The sequence below is a fragment of the Saimiri boliviensis genome, chromosome 9, assembly GCF_048565385.1.
Source record: "Saimiri boliviensis isolate mSaiBol1 chromosome 9, mSaiBol1.pri, whole genome shotgun sequence".
Classification (NCBI taxonomy): Eukaryota; Metazoa; Chordata; class Mammalia; order Primates; family Cebidae; genus Saimiri; species Saimiri boliviensis.
In genome coordinates, this window is record NC_133457.1 from 22,742,643 (window position 1) to 22,759,562 (window position 16,920).

The 16,920-nt window shown below is 42.6% G+C and overlaps 1 protein-coding gene and 1 pseudogene across 20 annotated transcripts in view; one reads left to right on the forward strand and one right to left on the reverse strand.

Annotated features, from left to right (window-relative positions):
* SCHIP1 (schwannomin interacting protein 1) overlaps positions 1-16,920 on the forward strand; it is a 767,830-nt gene that overhangs the window by 671,857 nt on the left and 79,053 nt on the right. The gene's annotated exons all lie outside the window — the stretch shown is intronic.
* Positions 7,121-7,272, reverse strand: LOC120368390 (U2 spliceosomal RNA; annotated as a pseudogene).

Here is a 16,920-nt window from a genome sequence, read left to right on the forward strand (position 1 = left end):
CATGTAAAAGAAGTGTGGAGGTCAGGAGTCTAAGGCAGGTTCAAGATGACTGAAGGTTTTTTTCATTTTGTTTATTTATTTATTTATTTCAATCCTGCTTATCCTCCGTACATGGCTTTCTGCCTTATGGTCCAAAAGGGAAGAAGAAGAACACATTTCCTTTCCTTTAAGGACACTTTTGGAAGTTACCTGTGACACCTCTGCTTATATCCAGTTAGCCAGAATTTAGTGACATCATTGTAACACCACATACATGCTGCAAGAGAGGCTGGAGAATGTATTCTTATCCTAAGCATCCATATGCCGAGCTAAAAAGTGTGTGTATGTGTGTGTGTGTGTGTGTGTGTGTGTGTGTGTGTGTGTTGCAAAGGGCAGGGGGAGTTCTGTCAATAAGGAAAAAGGAGAAAACATATTGGGAAAAAAACAAATAAAGTCTCCCATAGAAAGAATCAATAAAAACAAGTTAACCATGCAGCATAGAAAGATTACCTCCATTCCAGCCTCTGTCCCAGAATACCTACCAAGTCCTTTGCCTAGGACAGGAATCCTAGAACAGATGTGTGGGTGTAAGTTCTAAACTTTTCCTCTGAGCACCTGTTTCTGAGTGAATGATAAAAATTGTTAGGAGCCCACATCTTTAAAAAGAAAGGCCAGGTACAGTGGCTCATGCCTGTAATCCCAGCATTTTGGGAGGCCAAGACGGGTGGATCACAAAGTCAGGAGTTCGAGACCAGCCCAGCCAATATGGCGAAACCCGTCTCTACTAAAAATACAAAAATTACCTGCGTGTGGTAGCGGGTGCCTGTAATCCCAGCTATTCGGGAGACAGAGGCAGGAGAATCGCTTGAAACCGGAAGGTGGAGGCTACAGTGAGCCAAGATCACACCACAGCACTTCAGCCTGGGAGACAAAGGGAGACTCTGTCTCAAAAAAGAGAAAAAAGGCAAAGATAACCATAACCTTTATTTTTTGAGCAGCTTCTTTATATACTACTTCACTACAAATAAGACCTATCTAAGGAATTAGATCATTAATAAATAAGTCCAAATCTGCAGTTACTTCAGAAGCTTATGACTTCCATTAGAAAGTCTGAACTCCCTAACATAGATAAAGAGCCTGCATGTGGGGCATGAATTTTGAAGATCTTGTACTGCTTTCATCAGCATGCACACAGGGAAGTATATGTATACATTGGGAATATTTAGGGAGCTGCCTACTTTTCTGTTTTCTTCTGTCACAGTATTCCTTCCTCCAGAGGAGTACTGAAATAATAATCCTAGCAACTATTTTTTAAATACCAAACCAATTACATGTATATTTCAGTTAAACTTCAGAGCAACCTGAATGATAGGCTTTATCCATTCCCATCTTACAGATGTAGAAGCTCAGAAACAAAGTCACACAACTAGTAAGGAGATGTGCCAAGATTTAAACTTAGATTCGTTGTACTCTCAAATACACACCCTGTATCATGATAGCCTCACACCTTTGGAAAATAGTACAATGACCCCTTTGATGTTTTGTTTTTGTATAATGACCTAAGGGAAGTAGAGAGGCAGAGTCAACTTTCCCCAGTCCCTGCAGTTGTAATAGGGCTCCCTTCACTTCTCAATGATCTTCACTGAGTTACAGGTAAAACCCCACAATAAACTATAGGAAATCCCACTCTTTTAGAGCTCTGAGGATTTAGAGACTGATTTGGGCTGAGCAGGTGAGGGAGATTGGTAGCAAAGAGCTGGAACTGGAGGCCTGTTTTCTCTGCCAGTTCATTACTTTCAAAGGTCTGTAGCAGGGAATCTTCTTGTCCTCCCAGTGTGGGGAAATATAGTTGTAATCAATACATTTTCAAAAAAATGTATCTCCACTACTAAGGACATGGCCAGGAAATGGAACAAATTAATAAGAAGGGCTTCTCAGCCAACTGGAAAAGAGGCAGGTTGTGGGTATACAATGTCTTCCTCACCCAGTTTTTCTTCCCCAGTTAAGCATTCTGGGTCCCCTCCCTCTCATTTATTTGCTGCTTGGTGTCTGCAGGGTAGAGTAAGCTGGCATAAAGTTTAGTAAGTAGCAGCCTGCAGATCACTTGCTACCACGTTTTCCAAAGCTTGCTGGTAGTTGCTGCTTTTGTCCCCTCAGTGTATACTTGGGATGCCTTTAATCAGAAGAAAATCCTGGAAAACCAAACTAACCTGGCTTCACAGTGATGAGATTGGTTGGCTCCTGCAGCAGGAAGATCTGGTTAGGAAAGGCTTCAGAATGTGTTTGTTTCATTGACCCAATGGGGCATCACCAGTAACCCTGTTATTTATTTCTTTTTTCCTTTAAACCTCTCTGTTTTTTGCAGTCAGTTTCATTTACAGCTGTCCCAACACACCTTCCGGTTGCCAAATGATTGTCTGCATTTCCTCTTCAGGGCTTTGAGATTCTTCATCACTATCTAGGAAGAGAGAGAGAAAAAGAAATGGTCACTTCCCAGAAGTCTCTCAGAAGAGCCAGGAGCTATTTTCCCAGTAATCGTCAGCAGATTTCTCCTGAATCTCATTGGCCCAAATAGTGTCTTGTGTTTATCCTTGAACCCATATGTGAAGCCAGGGGATGGGATAATGCGCCACAAGCCCCGCCACCTGATCAGCTTCCCCCTAGCACCTGGGCTTTGCAGGAGGAATTGAGGGTGTTCAAATAAAAGCTAAGGTAGTTACTAAATGAAGGAGAGTGGGGTTGGAAGAGCAACTACAGTGCCTATTAGACTCCTCCTGTTGTGAGCATCAGCTCCAACCCACTCCTAGCAGCACCCAAGGAACTGTGCTCTTAGCTGGACTCACAACTCATGGAAGCTGCTGACCCCTAGTGTCTGAGTAAAGCATTGGCTCTAGAATCCAGAGGCATGGGTTTACTTCTTATAAGAATCACAGTGGCTGTGCCACCTTCTCACACACAGGAGGTTGTAAGCAAATTAAAACGTCTAGAAGTACTTTAATGAATAAGTGAGTTTAACTGAAAGTCTTCCAACTGGACACGGTGGCTCGCACCTGTAATCCCAGCGCTTTGGGAGGCGAGGCAGGTGGATCACAAGGTCAAGAGATCGAGACCATGGTGAAACCCCATCTCTACCAAAAAATAAAAAAATTAGCTGGGCATGGTGGCGCGTGCCTGTAATCCCAGCTACTCAGGCGGCCGAGGCAGGAGAATTGCTTGAACCCGGGAGGCGGAGGTTGTAGTGAGCCGAGGTCGCGCCACTGTACTCCAGCATGGTGCCTGGTGACAGAGCGAGACTCTGTCTTTTAAAAAAAAAAAAAAAGTATTCCAAAGACACTCTAAGACTTAGGCCTCCCTGACCTTGCTGACCAGCAACCTCAAAACACTGCAGTTCTTTTTGCACCTGTGAATTGTCGTCACAGTGTTCTTTCTCTCTAGACAGAGGGTGTGCTTTTTGAGGGTGGAGCCTGAGTGCAAAACACCCAGCTCCTCAACTTGAGCTCCTACATGCTTAGTGGACACTTGTATGAGCAAAGGAAAGACCCAGCTGTTGTTCGGCTCTCCTCTCCCTTCCATAGCAAGTGCTTTCTCTTATAAACAAAATATCAGCTCTACCAGCCTAATTGTACTCCTTTTTTGTTTGTTTGTTTGAGACAGAGTCTCACTCTGTTGCCAGGCTGGAGTGCAGTGGAGTGATCTCAGCTCACTGCAACCTCCACCTCCTGGATTCAAGCGATTCTCCTGCCTCAGCCTCTCGAGCAGCTGGGATTACAGGTGTGCACTACCACACCCAGCTAATTTTTGTATTTTTGGTAGAGATGGAGTTTCACCATGTTGGCCAGGATGGTGTTGATCTCCTGAGCTTGTGATCCACCTGCCTTGGCCTATCAAAGTGCTGGGATTACAGGTATAAGCCACCGTGCCCAGCCTAATTTTTGTATTTTTAGTAGAGATGGGGTTTCACCATGTTGGGCAGGCTGGTCTCAGACTCCAAATCTCAGGTGATCCGCCCACCTTAGCCTCCCAAAGTGCAGGGATTACAGCTGTGAGCCACCGTGCCCAGCCAATTGTACTCCTAATAAGACAACTAAGCAATCAATTTTGTTTTTAAACTGCACGTTATACAAATGGGAAAACAGTCCAACAATCCAAAACACACATCTCAGCAGCTGCTTTTGTGTTGTGGAACACCCTCTGTCGTCAGCAGATAAAGCAGAATTTTTTATTACAAGCATATCAACATTGCTACTGTGAGTTCTTAGAGCAGTAGGCAACGCTGTGTTACAAGGGGTTCTTCATTGGTCTGTGCATGTCAGGTAACAAGACTTTTCCTGTGCTTCATGATTTGGGTGAGGAATAGAAAAAGCAACAACATGGTAATTATAATATAGAATGCCTCAAGTAAAGAGAGAATAGGTTTTTGTTTTGTTTTGCTCTTAATTGACTTGTAATTCAAGGGTGAAATGTGGCAGCTCTCAGGATTGGAGAAACTTTGCACAAACTCAGTATTAGAATGTCACTGCTATTAGCTGTTGGGGGCACCAAAGGACAGAGAGGATTTCCCAGTCTGGGAGCTGAGGGTGAGTTCTGGGAAACAGCGGCAGCCACGCTGTAGAAGTCCCGACAGCTGTCTGGTCTTGGCAGGCGGGGCTGCCGCTCACTGGAGAAGCTGCGCTGCTTCCTGGGCAGGGCCCTCCCCTCCCATGGTGCCTGTAAGACCTGCTTTGGAGAGGAGGCATGTGCCATCTTTCTCTTTGCCTTTTCAGAGGGGAGGAGAAAAATGGGCAGATAAGTATCTTAGCGATCTGGTAGGTCATGGGATAGGGAAAAAATAAATCCCTGGGAAAGAGTGACTGGAAAACCACACTGTAACATTGTGTCCTAAAGTATTATATCAGTTTTGCCAGCCTGCCCTTGTCTCTTTATTAAGTAAACTAAATGCTGTGTATGATCAAAATGATCATGATTACAATTTTGTTATTTTGTAGAGAATAAAAATAGATGCTAAATATTGGTTCTACATTTCAGTTGACAAATTTCACAATTTTGCTTCAGAGTCCTTCTTTGAGAGACATCACATTCTTGCAGAAATATGGATTTTGTTCAGACAGTGATTTTTTTGTTTGCTTTTTTTTCTTTTTCTTGAGATGGAGTCTCACTCTTGTTGCCCAGGCTAGAGTACAATGGTGCAATCTCAGCTCACTGCAACCTCTGCCTCCCAACTTCAAGTGATTCTCTTGCCTCAGCCTCCCGAGTAGCTGGGATTACAGCCATGTGCCACCATGTCTGGCTAATTTTGTATTTTAGTAGAGACAGGGTTTCTACATGTTGGTCAGGCTGGTCTCGAAGTCCTGACCTCTGGTGATCCACTCGCCTTGGCCTCCCAAAGTGCTGGGATAACAGGTGTGAGCCATCATGCCAGGCCCTGTTCCATCAGTGTTACAGAGACTTTTAAAAGCTACTGACGTTGCAAACCACTTAAGAATTGTAAGTCTATCACAGTCCACCCATTTGAACAGTCCCCTATTTGAACCTGTGTTTGTGCTTCAGGGAGAAAGTGATGGAAGAGACTCCACGCTGGCTTAGTCACACTGATGTATGAATGAATGAACGGTCAAGTAGTGGCTGACCTGGGGTTCATGCCAGCCGACCCGCCTGCACACCTGCTTTCACAAGCACTTGACAAAGCACCTACCTTTCTTAATGTGCCAAGTACATAATTTCTCTGATTCTGTAAAAAGATTAGCTATTAGGAAGATTACAAAACTTTGGATACACAAATAAAAGAGTACTTCTAGAATTTTGTTCTCCATGTGTTAATTTTATTTTTAGTGGGTTTTTGTTTGTTTTGCTTTGCCCCACATCATAATGTGTGTGTGTGTGTGTGTGTGTGTGTGTGTGTGTGTGCTGAATAGATGATCTCTAAGTAGGAATTCTCTTGGGAAAAGTCTCAGCATAGGAAATGTGGAGAAAATATAGCTGGACAGCTGTTTAATTTTGGCAAGGAAAAAAGAGGACTTGTTCTTTGCTGGTGCATGAGGCAGGGCTGTGTCACTGCAGTGTGAGTTATGAAGGAAACAAATGTACAGGCATGTGTTTTACACATGCTGTCTTCTCCTCCTCCTCCCCCTCCTCCTCCTCCCCCTCCTCCTCCTCCCCCTCCTACCCCTCCTCCCCCCCTCCTCCTCCCCCCCTCCTCCTCCCCCCCTCCTCCTCCCCCCCTCCTCCTCCTCCCTCTCCTCCTCCTTCTTTTCTTTTCTTCTTCTTTTTTTGACAGGGTCTTGCTCTGTCACCCAGGCTGTGGAGTGCAGTGGCACAATCTCAGCTCACTGCAACCTCCACCTCCTGGGTTCAAGTGATTCTCCTGCCTCAGCCTCCTGAATAGCTGGGATTACAGACGTGCATCACCACGCCTGGCTAATTTTTGTATTTTTAGTAGAAACCGGGTTTCACCATATTGGCCAGGCTGGTCTCGAGTTCCCAACCTCAGATGATCCGCCTGCCTCAGCCTCCCAAAGTGCTGGGATTACAGGTGTGAGCCACCGCGCCTGGCCACATGGCTGTATTCTTAAGTCCTCCCAATAACCCAGTAAGGCAAGTATTATTGCTGTTGTACAGAAGAGGAAATTGAGGCTTAGCTAAGTACTGGAATGTGCCCAAAGCATAGGTAAACAATGTGGTCAATTTTTAAATCCAGACATTTCTAACTCAAAAGCCCTGTTTTTCCTACCATACCAAATGGCTCAGCCCTCAAGTTTTGACCTTAGAAATAAAAATACAATCAACAAGGAATATTTGTTCAGCTTAGTGTTTCTCAACAGAGCAAGAGATAGCTTCCCTGGAGCCCTTATGCTTTAACCAAGAATTTAATTATTTTGTTTTTATTTTGATAAGAACCCATTAATATTAAGTATATCCTGATTTATCATCTTATAAGCAAGGACTGCTCTGTGATATAAGTCATGCTGGTTCTATCTGTGTTTACACTGACACCAAAGGGGTTTCTTAACCCCAAAGATTTCAAGCTACTTTACCCAATATCCATTCTTCCCTTCTACCTTACTAACAGAAACCTCATTTGACTGGAATCAGCAATAGTCTTACACTTCTCAAATTCCCTTGCACTTACGAATATTCATGTGGCAAAGTTTTAGCTCATGATATCTGAGCTACTGGATGAGGCTTCCCAGAAAGATCCTTAAAAGATCCTGACTCTTAAGATAGAGGACATATCAGATATTAAACTGATAAGAGCAGATGCTACATTTGATCTCAGACAAAAGGTCAGGAAGCAATGGTCAATGTCTTTCTCACTCTCCACTCTTTCTCCTAGTGTAGCCAGGAAGGAAGTTGAGATATGACTGAGGGCAAGACCATATCTTAGCGGTGGTGGAGGCAAAGATATAAGGAGTCTCGGTCTCTAATGACAACCAAAAAAATCCTCATTATTCCAGCCCAGGATGTGGCTGTCTGCAGATACTTCACTATGTAGAAAAAAATAAGCTAATTTTGAAAACAGCTTTATTAAGATATAATTTATGGCCAGGCGCAGTGGCTCATGCCTGTAATCCTGGCACTTTGGGAGGCCGAGGCAGGTGGATCATTTGAGCCCAGGAGTTCAAGACCCAGCCTGGTCACTGTGGCAAAACCCTGTCTCTACAAAAAAAATACAAAAATTATCTGGGGTATAGTGGCATGCCTCTGTAGTCCCAGCTGTTTGGGAGGCTGAAGCAGGAGGATCACTTGAGCCCAGGAGGCGTAGGTTGCAGTCAGCTGAGGTCGTACCACTGCACTCCAGCCTGTCTCAAAAAGAAAAAAAAAAAAAAAAGATACAATTTATATACTATCAAATTCACCTGTTATAAATGTACAGTGATTTTTAGTAAGCATAGTTTTTTGTTTTCTTTTGTTTTGTTTTGGAAACGGAGTCTCGCTCTGTTGCCAGGCTAGAGTGCAGTGGCACGATCTCAGCTCACTGCAACTTCTGCCTCCCAGGTTCAAGCCATTCTCCTGCCTCAGGCTCCTGAGTAGCTGAGACTACAGGCACGTGGCACCACGCCCAGCTAATTTTTGTATTCTTAGTAGAGACAAGGTTTCACCATATTGGCCAGGATGGTCTCAATCTCCTGACCTCGTGATCCACCTGCCTCGGCCTCCCAATGTCATGGAATTACAGGCCTGAGCCACCATGCCTGGCCTGAACATTTCATGTAAATGGGATTATAGAGAATGCAATCTTTTCCATCTGGCCTCTTTCACTTAACATGTTGTTTTTATAGTCTTCCATGCTGTAGCACATATCAGTAGTTCCTTCTTGTTGCTGAATAATATTCTGTTGTGTGGCTCTATTATATTCAGATTGTCTGTTTACCGGTTGATGGACATGTGGATTGTTTTCACTTTTTAGACGTTATGAATAATGTTGCATGAATACATATACATCTTGGTATAGATGTATGTTTTCTCATCTCTTGGGTAGATTCTCAAGAGAGGAATTCTGAGATCGTATGATAAATTTATGTTTCATTTTATAAGAAACTGCCAAACTGTTTTCCAAAGTAAGCACATTATCTTATATTCCCACTGGTAATGCATGAGGTTTACAGTTTTTTCATATTCTTATCAAAAATTATTTTGTCTTTTTATTATATCCGTTCTGTTGGGCATGAAGTATAATAGCATCTCATTGTAGTTTTAATTTTCATTTCCCCTATGACTAATGATGTTGAGCATCTTTTCAAATGCTTATTAGCCATTCATGTTTCTTTGGTGAAATGTCTATTCAACTGTTGCCCATTTTTAATTGGCTTGTCTTATTATTAACTTACAAGTGATTTTTATATATTCTGGATACAAATCCTTTACCAGATATAGTATTTGTCTATATTTTCTCCCAGACTGTGGCTTACTTTTCATTTTCTTACTGATGATTCTTGCAGCACAAAAGTTTTTAATTTTGATGAAGCCTATTTTTTCAATTTTTCCTTTCATGGATTATGCTTTTGGTGTTATGTTTAAGAATGCTTTGTCTAACATAAGGTTACAAAGACCTTCTGTTTTCTTCTACAAGTTTTATAGTTTTAGCTTTTACACTTGGCATATGATTCATTTTGAGTTCATTTTTGTATATAGCGTGAGGTATCTACATTCATCTTTCTGCATGCAGATATCCAGTTGTCCCAGCACCATCTGTTGAAAAGACTGTCCTTTCTTCATTGAATTACCTTGGCACCTTTGTCAAAAATCAATGGACTATAAATGTAAAGTTTTATTTCTAGACTCTCAATTCTGTTCCATTGATCTGTATGTCTACCCTTATGCCAGTACCACACAGTCTTCATTAATGTAGCTTTATAGTAAGTTTTAAAATTGGGAAGTCTAAGTTTTCCAACTTTGTTCTTTTTTAAGATTGTTTTGGCTCTTGTAGGTCCTTTGCATTTCCATATACATTTTAGGATCAGCTTGTCAATTCCTGCCCAAAAGCCTGCTGGGATTTCTGTAGGAATTATGTTGACTCTATAGATCACGTTGAGGGGCATTGCTATTTTAATAATACTGAGTCTTCCAATTCCCTTATTTAGATCTTCTTTAATTTCTCTTAGCAATGTTTCGTAGGATTATTTTTTCTCTCTCTCTCTCTTTTTTTCTTTTGGCAGAGTCTCACTCTGTCGCCCAGGCCGGACTGCATTTGTGTGATCCCAGCTCACTGCAACCTCTGCCTCCCAGGCTCAGGTGATTTTCATGCCTCATCCTCCCAAGTAGCTAGGATTACAGGCATGTGCTACCACACCTGGCTAGTTTTTTTATTTTCAGAAGAGACAGGGTTTCACCATGTCAGCCAGGCTGGTCTTGAACTACTGGCCTCAACTGATCTACCCACCCACTGGCCTCAAGTGATCCACTCTCCCAAAGTCCTGGGATTACACGTGTGAGCCACCACGCCTAGCCTGTAGTTTTCAGTGTATAAGTCTTGCACTTCTTTTGTTCCCTAATTTTTCAAGTCACTGTTATATGGATTTTTTGATACATACTGCCAAACTAAAATCATGATACCTATTCTGATCACCAAATAAAATGGAAAATTTAAAGAAGTGGAGGCATACTGAATACACATAAATGATATTTCTATGTGAAAGCCAAATGGTGCATTTTGTAAATAAACAGTTTCACAGTAGAAACAATGGAGAAAACTGAATGATTACGTGGCATGCATATCCAGTCCAAATGAACCTCGTCTGTACACTCAGTACCATATGTATATAAGCCAATAAAAGAACATCATCTGGCACAATAATCAGTATTGTTTATTGAAATTAATTGTATTTTATTTTTGTTTATATTTTGTAAATTCTTTTGGATTTTTATAAGTGTTATTAGCAAAAGATATTTACACCTAGTTTTACATGTATTGGCTCAATATTGCTTTCCTTGAATAGATATTGTCTTAGTTCATTTTCTGTTGCCATAACAGAATACCTGAGAAACTGGGTCATTATAGGAAAAGAGGTTTGTCTGGCTAACAGTTCTGGAGGCTGGAAAGTCCAAGAAGCATGGCACTGGCATCTGCTCACTTCTGGTGAGGGCCTTGTGCTGTGTCACAACATGGCAGAGAAAGGCCAAGAACCAGAAGGGAAAGCAGGAGTGTACAAAAAGGGACAAAACATGAGAGGCAGCCTTGCTTTATAACAGCCTGCTCTCTCAGTAACTAAGAGATGGCATTAACCCCTTTCTGAGGGTGGATTCCTCAACCAAATGCCTCTTAAAGGTTCCACCACTTCTCAACACCATTACATTGAGGACCAAGCTTCAACATGAGTTTTGGAGGGAGCCGACTCATATTCAAACCATAGCAGCAATCTATTTTGTACTCACTATTGTGAAACACTGGCCCTAGTTTTTTTACTTTACAAAGCATTTTCAATTCACCATCTTATTGTTCTCACAGTAATATTGGAGCTTGGGTAAAATAGAGCTTTTTAAAAATTCCCATATTGTAAGTGATTCACAGAAATTAAGTGATGTGTGTAATTGTATACATCCATAAATGGCAGTTCCGTGATTGCTGAGTGCAGCGACTCACACCTGTAATCCCAGCACTTTGGAAGGATCTCTTGAGCCCAGGAGGCAGGAGGATCTCCTGAGCCCAGGAGTTTTAGACCAGCCTGGGCAACCTGGCGAGACCCCATCTCTACAAAAGGTTTAAAACTTAGGCCAGGCACAGTGGTTCACACCTGTAATTCCAGCATTTTGGAAGGCTGAGGTGGGTAGATTACGAGGTCAGGAGATTGAGACCATGCTGGCCAACATGGTAAAACCTCACCTCTACTAAAAAAACAAAACAAAACAAAACAAAAAACAACTAAAATTAGCTGGGTGTGGTGGCATGTGCCTGTAATCCCATCTACTCAGGAGGCTGAGGCAGAAGAATCGCTTGAACCAGGGAGTCGGAGGTTACAGTGAGCCAAGATCGTGCCACTGCACTCCAGTCTGGTGACCAAGACTCCGTCTCAAAAAAAAAAAAAAAAAATTAGCCAGGTGTGGTATGTGCTTGTGGTCCCAGATATTCAGAAGGCTGAGGTGGGAGGATCACTTGAGCCCAGGAGTTTGAGGCTGCAGTGAGCTGCAATCACCTCACTGCACTCCAGCCCGGGCAACAGAGTGAGACCCTGTCTCAAAAAAAAAGAAGAAAGAAAATTAGGAGTTCGAGCTCCAAATCTCTTACTCTTTCCTGTACATCCATATTGATTATTGATCACTTCCTCAAACCCTGCTAGTATGTAAGAGAAATATAAAACTTTTGGAAAGCTTTATAGGTACCAAGATGAAACTAATATGAAACATAGTAAAGCTAGGGTCAATATAATGGAGACCAAGGTCCAGACTCTAGGTTTTAGCAGCATCTATAGAAAGCAGACAAGTATTTAGACCTGAGTAGTTGAGTAGGAAGCATGCCCTGAGCAATGCAGAAGATGCTGTCAGGCAGCCCAGATCTACAGCACTCCCTCAACCTGCTTCCAGGAGGGAAGGACTCGTTTCAGCTGCTGGTAGTGTTGGCAGCTGACAGTGCTCAGCTGAGACCCTCCTTGGGATTGCCTGTGGCTGAGGAGAACTAGGATGCCCAAGGTAGGAGCAGGAGCAATCCATCTCCAAAGACAGGTTAATGCAGGGACGTGAAGGTCTGGCTCTTTCGCCCAGCTTGGATCCACTCGGAAGGCCTAGCCCCGTTGCAGAGCATCCTCCTGGATCAACGAGGCCTTTGTTTGCAGCTTCATCAGAATTCAGCCTCTCCCTCTCCCCTGTCTTCCTGCCTGTATTCCTGCACAGGTGTTGCCCAGAGCACCCTGAGTAAACTTCCTGCCTGTGAATCTCTACCTGAGAGTCAGCTTCCTGCACCCAGTGATCTATAAGGTTTCTAGGCAACAGGAAATGCTTCAACGGCCAGAATTCCTCTCATGGGTGTAGCAGAGAGTAAACAGAGTAGTGTTTTATAGTGGCTACAAAAGAAAGAAACAATGGTGGAGGACTTTGAAAGATAGAATGAGCTGTCAGCCCTGATGGGGACCCCCCAGAAAGCTATAGCTGGCCCATGTGACACACATTTTGCCGAGTAGGGATACTGCCGGGACCCCGATGTTTCCTTTGTAAAGTGGGTGTGTAGCCCAGGTATCAGCTCTGATCTTCGCTACTTACTGTCCTCTTCAGCTGCCATCCTATGAATTGGGCCCTGAAGCTGGAACTGGGAGATTTGATTTTAGGTCTCCCTTACCAATGTTGTGGCTTTGGGATTCTAGAACTTGTATTTCTCATTTGAAAAATGGGTGTGCTTTGAGGATTGAAAAGATTCTAATTTCAGGGGCTCTTCATGAGTATCATGTGACAGGAGGATTTCATGGCCAAATAAGTCTGGGTGGTACTAGGCCAAACTAAATTAAATTGATTTCTGAGGATTTCTCAGTCTTTTATATGTTGCTTTTCCTTCTGAGTTCCTTAAGGAGGGGGTGTAATCCGAATCGTCTCAATCCATCAGAAAGACTTCTTGCTACCAGCACCCTCCATGGAGTGTTAATGCCTGGATCTTGCTGGAGTCATATTGAGAAGCCTTGTCCCATCCCATAATGGGCAGTTAATAAATGTCAAATTAGACTCTACCGATTACCATGGTCTGCACTGCCTTAACCTTAAACTAAATTAGGAGTCTCAGAAATATGCAGAGCTCCCAGTGATGCTGGCAGTCATGATTGATGTGGTTTTGGTTATTTACATTTGGTGAGGTATAATTTACTTCAAGGATACCTCCAAATCTGTGTTCAAGACATGTATGGTTTTGTGTGTGTGTGTGTGTGTGTGTGTGTGTGTGTGTGTGTGTGTGTGTGTTTTTATTGCATTTTAGGTTTTGGGGTACATGTGAAGAACATGCAAGATTGTTGCATAGGTACACACATGGCAGTGTGGTTTTCTGCCTTCCGTCCCCTTGCCTGTATCTGTCATTTCTCCCCATGCTATCTCTTCCCACCTCCCCACCCCCCCGTCCCTCCCCCATTTTCCCCCAATGGACCCCAGTGTGTAGTGCTCCCCTCCCTGTGTCCATGTGTTCTCATTGTTCAACACCCGCCTATGAGTGAGAATATGTGGTGTTTGATTTTCTGCTCTTGTGTCAGTTTGCTGAGAATGATAGTTTCCAGGTTCATCCATGTCCCTACAAAGGACGTGAACTCATCATTTTTGATGGCTGCGTAATATTCCATGGTGTATATGTACCACATTTTCCCTATCCAGTCTATCATCGTTGGGCATTTGGGTTGGTTCCAGGTCTTTGCTATTGTAAACAGTGCTGCTATGAACATTCGTGTGCATGTGTCCTTATAGTAGAATGATTTATAATCCTTTGGATATATACCCAGTAATGGGATTGCCGGGTCAAATGGAATTTCTATTTTTAGGTCCTTGAGGAATCACCACACTGTCTTCCACAATGGTTGAATTAATTTACATTCCCACCAACAGTCTAAAAGTGTTCCTATTTCTCCACATCCTCTCCAGCATCTGTTGTTTCCAGATTTTTTAATGATTGCCATTCTAACTGGTGTGAGATGGTATCTCAATGTGGTTTTGATTTGCATTTCTCTAATGACCAGTGATGATGAGCATTTTTTCATATGTTTGTTGGCCTCCTGTATGTCTTCTTTTGTAAAGTATCTGTTCATTCTTTCACCCATTTTTGAATGGGCTTGTTTGTTTTTTTCTTGTAGATCTGTTTTAGTTCATTGTAGATTCTGGATATCAGCCCCTTGTCAGATGGGTAGACTGCAAAAAATTTTTCCCATTCTGTTGGTTGCCGATTCACTCTACTGACTGTTTCTTTTGCCGTGCAGAAGCTGTGGAGTTTGATTAGGTCCCATTTGTCTATTTTGGCTTTTGTTGCCATTGCTTTTGGCGGTTTGGTCATGAAGTCCTTGCCTACGCCTATGTCCTGAATGGTTTTGCCTAGATTTTCTTCTAGGGTTTTTATGGTGTTAGGTCTGATGTTTAAGTCTTTAACCCCATCTGGAGTTAATTTTGGTGTAAGGTGTCAGGAAGGGGTCCTGTTTCTGCTTTCTGCACATGGCTAGCCAGTTTTCCCAACACCATTTATTAAACAGGGAATCCTTTCCCCATTGCTTGTTTTTGTCAGGTTTGTCGAAGATCAGATGGTTGTGGGTATGTTGTATTTCCTCTGAGGCCTCTGTTCTGTTCCATTGGTCTATATCTCTGTTTTGGTACCAGTACTATGCTGTTTTGATTACTGTAGCCTTGTAGTATAGTTTGAAGTCCGGTAGTGTGATGCCTCCTGCTTTGTTCTTTTTGCTTAGAATTGACTTGGCTATGCAGGCTCTCTTTTGGTTCCATATGAAGTTTAAGGTGTTTTTTTCCAGTTCTGTGAAGAAGGTCATTGGTAACTTGATGGGAATAGCGTTGAATCTGTAAATTACTTTCGGTAGTATGGCCATTTTCACGATGTTGATTCTTCCTAACCATGAACATGGAATGTTTCTCCATCTGTTTGTGTCCTCTCTTATTTCGTTGAGCAATGGCTTGTAGTTCTCCTTGAAGAGGTCCTTTACGTTCCTTGTTAGTTGTATTCCTAGGTATTTTATTCTCTTTGTAGCAATTGTGAATGGCAGTTCGTTCTTGATTTGGCTCTCTTTAAGTTTATTACTGGTGTATAGGAATGCTTGTGATTTTTGCACGTTGATTTTGTATCCTGAGACTTTGCTGAAGTTGTTTATCAGTTTCAGGAGATTTTGGGCTGAGATGATGGGATCTTCTAGATATACAATCATGCAAGACATGTATGTTTTAAAGAATGTTATTCTCTCAAGCTTTTAGACCAGGAGAAACATGACTTTCCAAGGCGTACACTCTCCATTGGAATAGTAGTAGCCGTCATGTGTTGAAACGTAGAGCTGTGGGGATGAAACACGTTGAAAGCATACAGAAGGTGTGTCTGGGCTGTGTGAACAGGAGTGCTATAATGTATTAGTCATGTTGCCCATTAACAACAGCATTCTCCACCTTCATTTTAGACCACAGTTATGTTTACTGTATATACTCCTTTACCTTTTGAAGACAGTAGGAGAATAAATTATTTAAACACTCTCAAGTGCAGTGTGTTCAAAAGTAACTCATAATCATCTCCTCTAATCCTTCTATGCCAGTTCTCTCCACCTCAGATGATGGTGGTGGCCTCCAGGAACACACCCATGGTTCCTCCCTGGTCTTCATTTTACGTAACCCATCAGTCACCAAGTTATGCCAATTTTACTTTCCAAATGTGTCTCAAATTACTCTTCTTTCCATCCCAGATACCATCTGCATTCTGCAAATGCTATTAACTCTCACCTCAACCTCCATGTAGTCCCTCTGCCTCTGGTCCTTTTTATTTATTTATTTGTTTATTTAAGACAGTGTCTCGCTCTGTTGCCTAGGCTGGAGTGCAGTGGTGCGATCTCAGCTCACTGCAATCACTGCCTCCCAGATTCAAGGGATTCTCCTTTTTCAGCCTCCTGAGTCACTGGGATTACAGGGTTATGCTACCATGCCTGGCTAATTTTTGCATTTTTAGTAGAGACGAAGTTTCGCCATGTCGGCCAGGCTGCTCTTGAACTTCTGACCTCAAGTGATCCTCCTGCCTCGGCTTCTCAAAGTGCTGGGATTACAAGTGTGAGCCACCTTGCCCAGCCTGCCTCCGGTCTTTTTAAAAAAAATTTTATTTGTTCATTTTTGAGATGGTGTCTTACTCTGTCACCCAAGCTGAAGTGCAGTGGTGCAATCATGGCTCACTGCAGCCTCAAACTCCTGGACTCAAGGGATCCTCTTGCTTCAGCTTCCAGAGTAGCTGAGACTACAAGCAAACACCATAGCACCTGACTTTTTAAAAATTAATTTTTGTAGAGACAGGGGTCTTGCTTTATTGCCTAGGCTGGTCTCAAACTCCTGACTTCAAGTGATACTCCTGCCTCAGCATCCCAAAGTGCTGGGATTACAGACAAAAGCCAGCCTGGCCCCTGCCTCTGATCCTGTACTCTTTAAGCCCCTCCCCTAATCTACCTACCTGAAAGTCTATTCAAGTGTGTCTCCTTCTCAAACACTGTAATGACTTCCTTAGGGTAAAGCCTGACCTAAATTTTTTTTTTTTTCTCCATTCTTTTTCTTCCTTGCTCAGGTAATTCCTACTCATCACTGAAACTCAGAGCTCAGACATCAACCATGCCAGAAAATCTTTCCTGACCCCCAGGCCTGATTAGAGCCCTAACCAATTATATATATTGTGCTGTAAATAAATAATATAAGTATGATATATAGTGTAATTCTTTGTTTATGTGTCTAACTTTTACTTGAGGCTGGGAATGTGTCTTATCTCTGTATTCCTTGTGCCTATTATCATACCTGCATTGATCTCAAGCA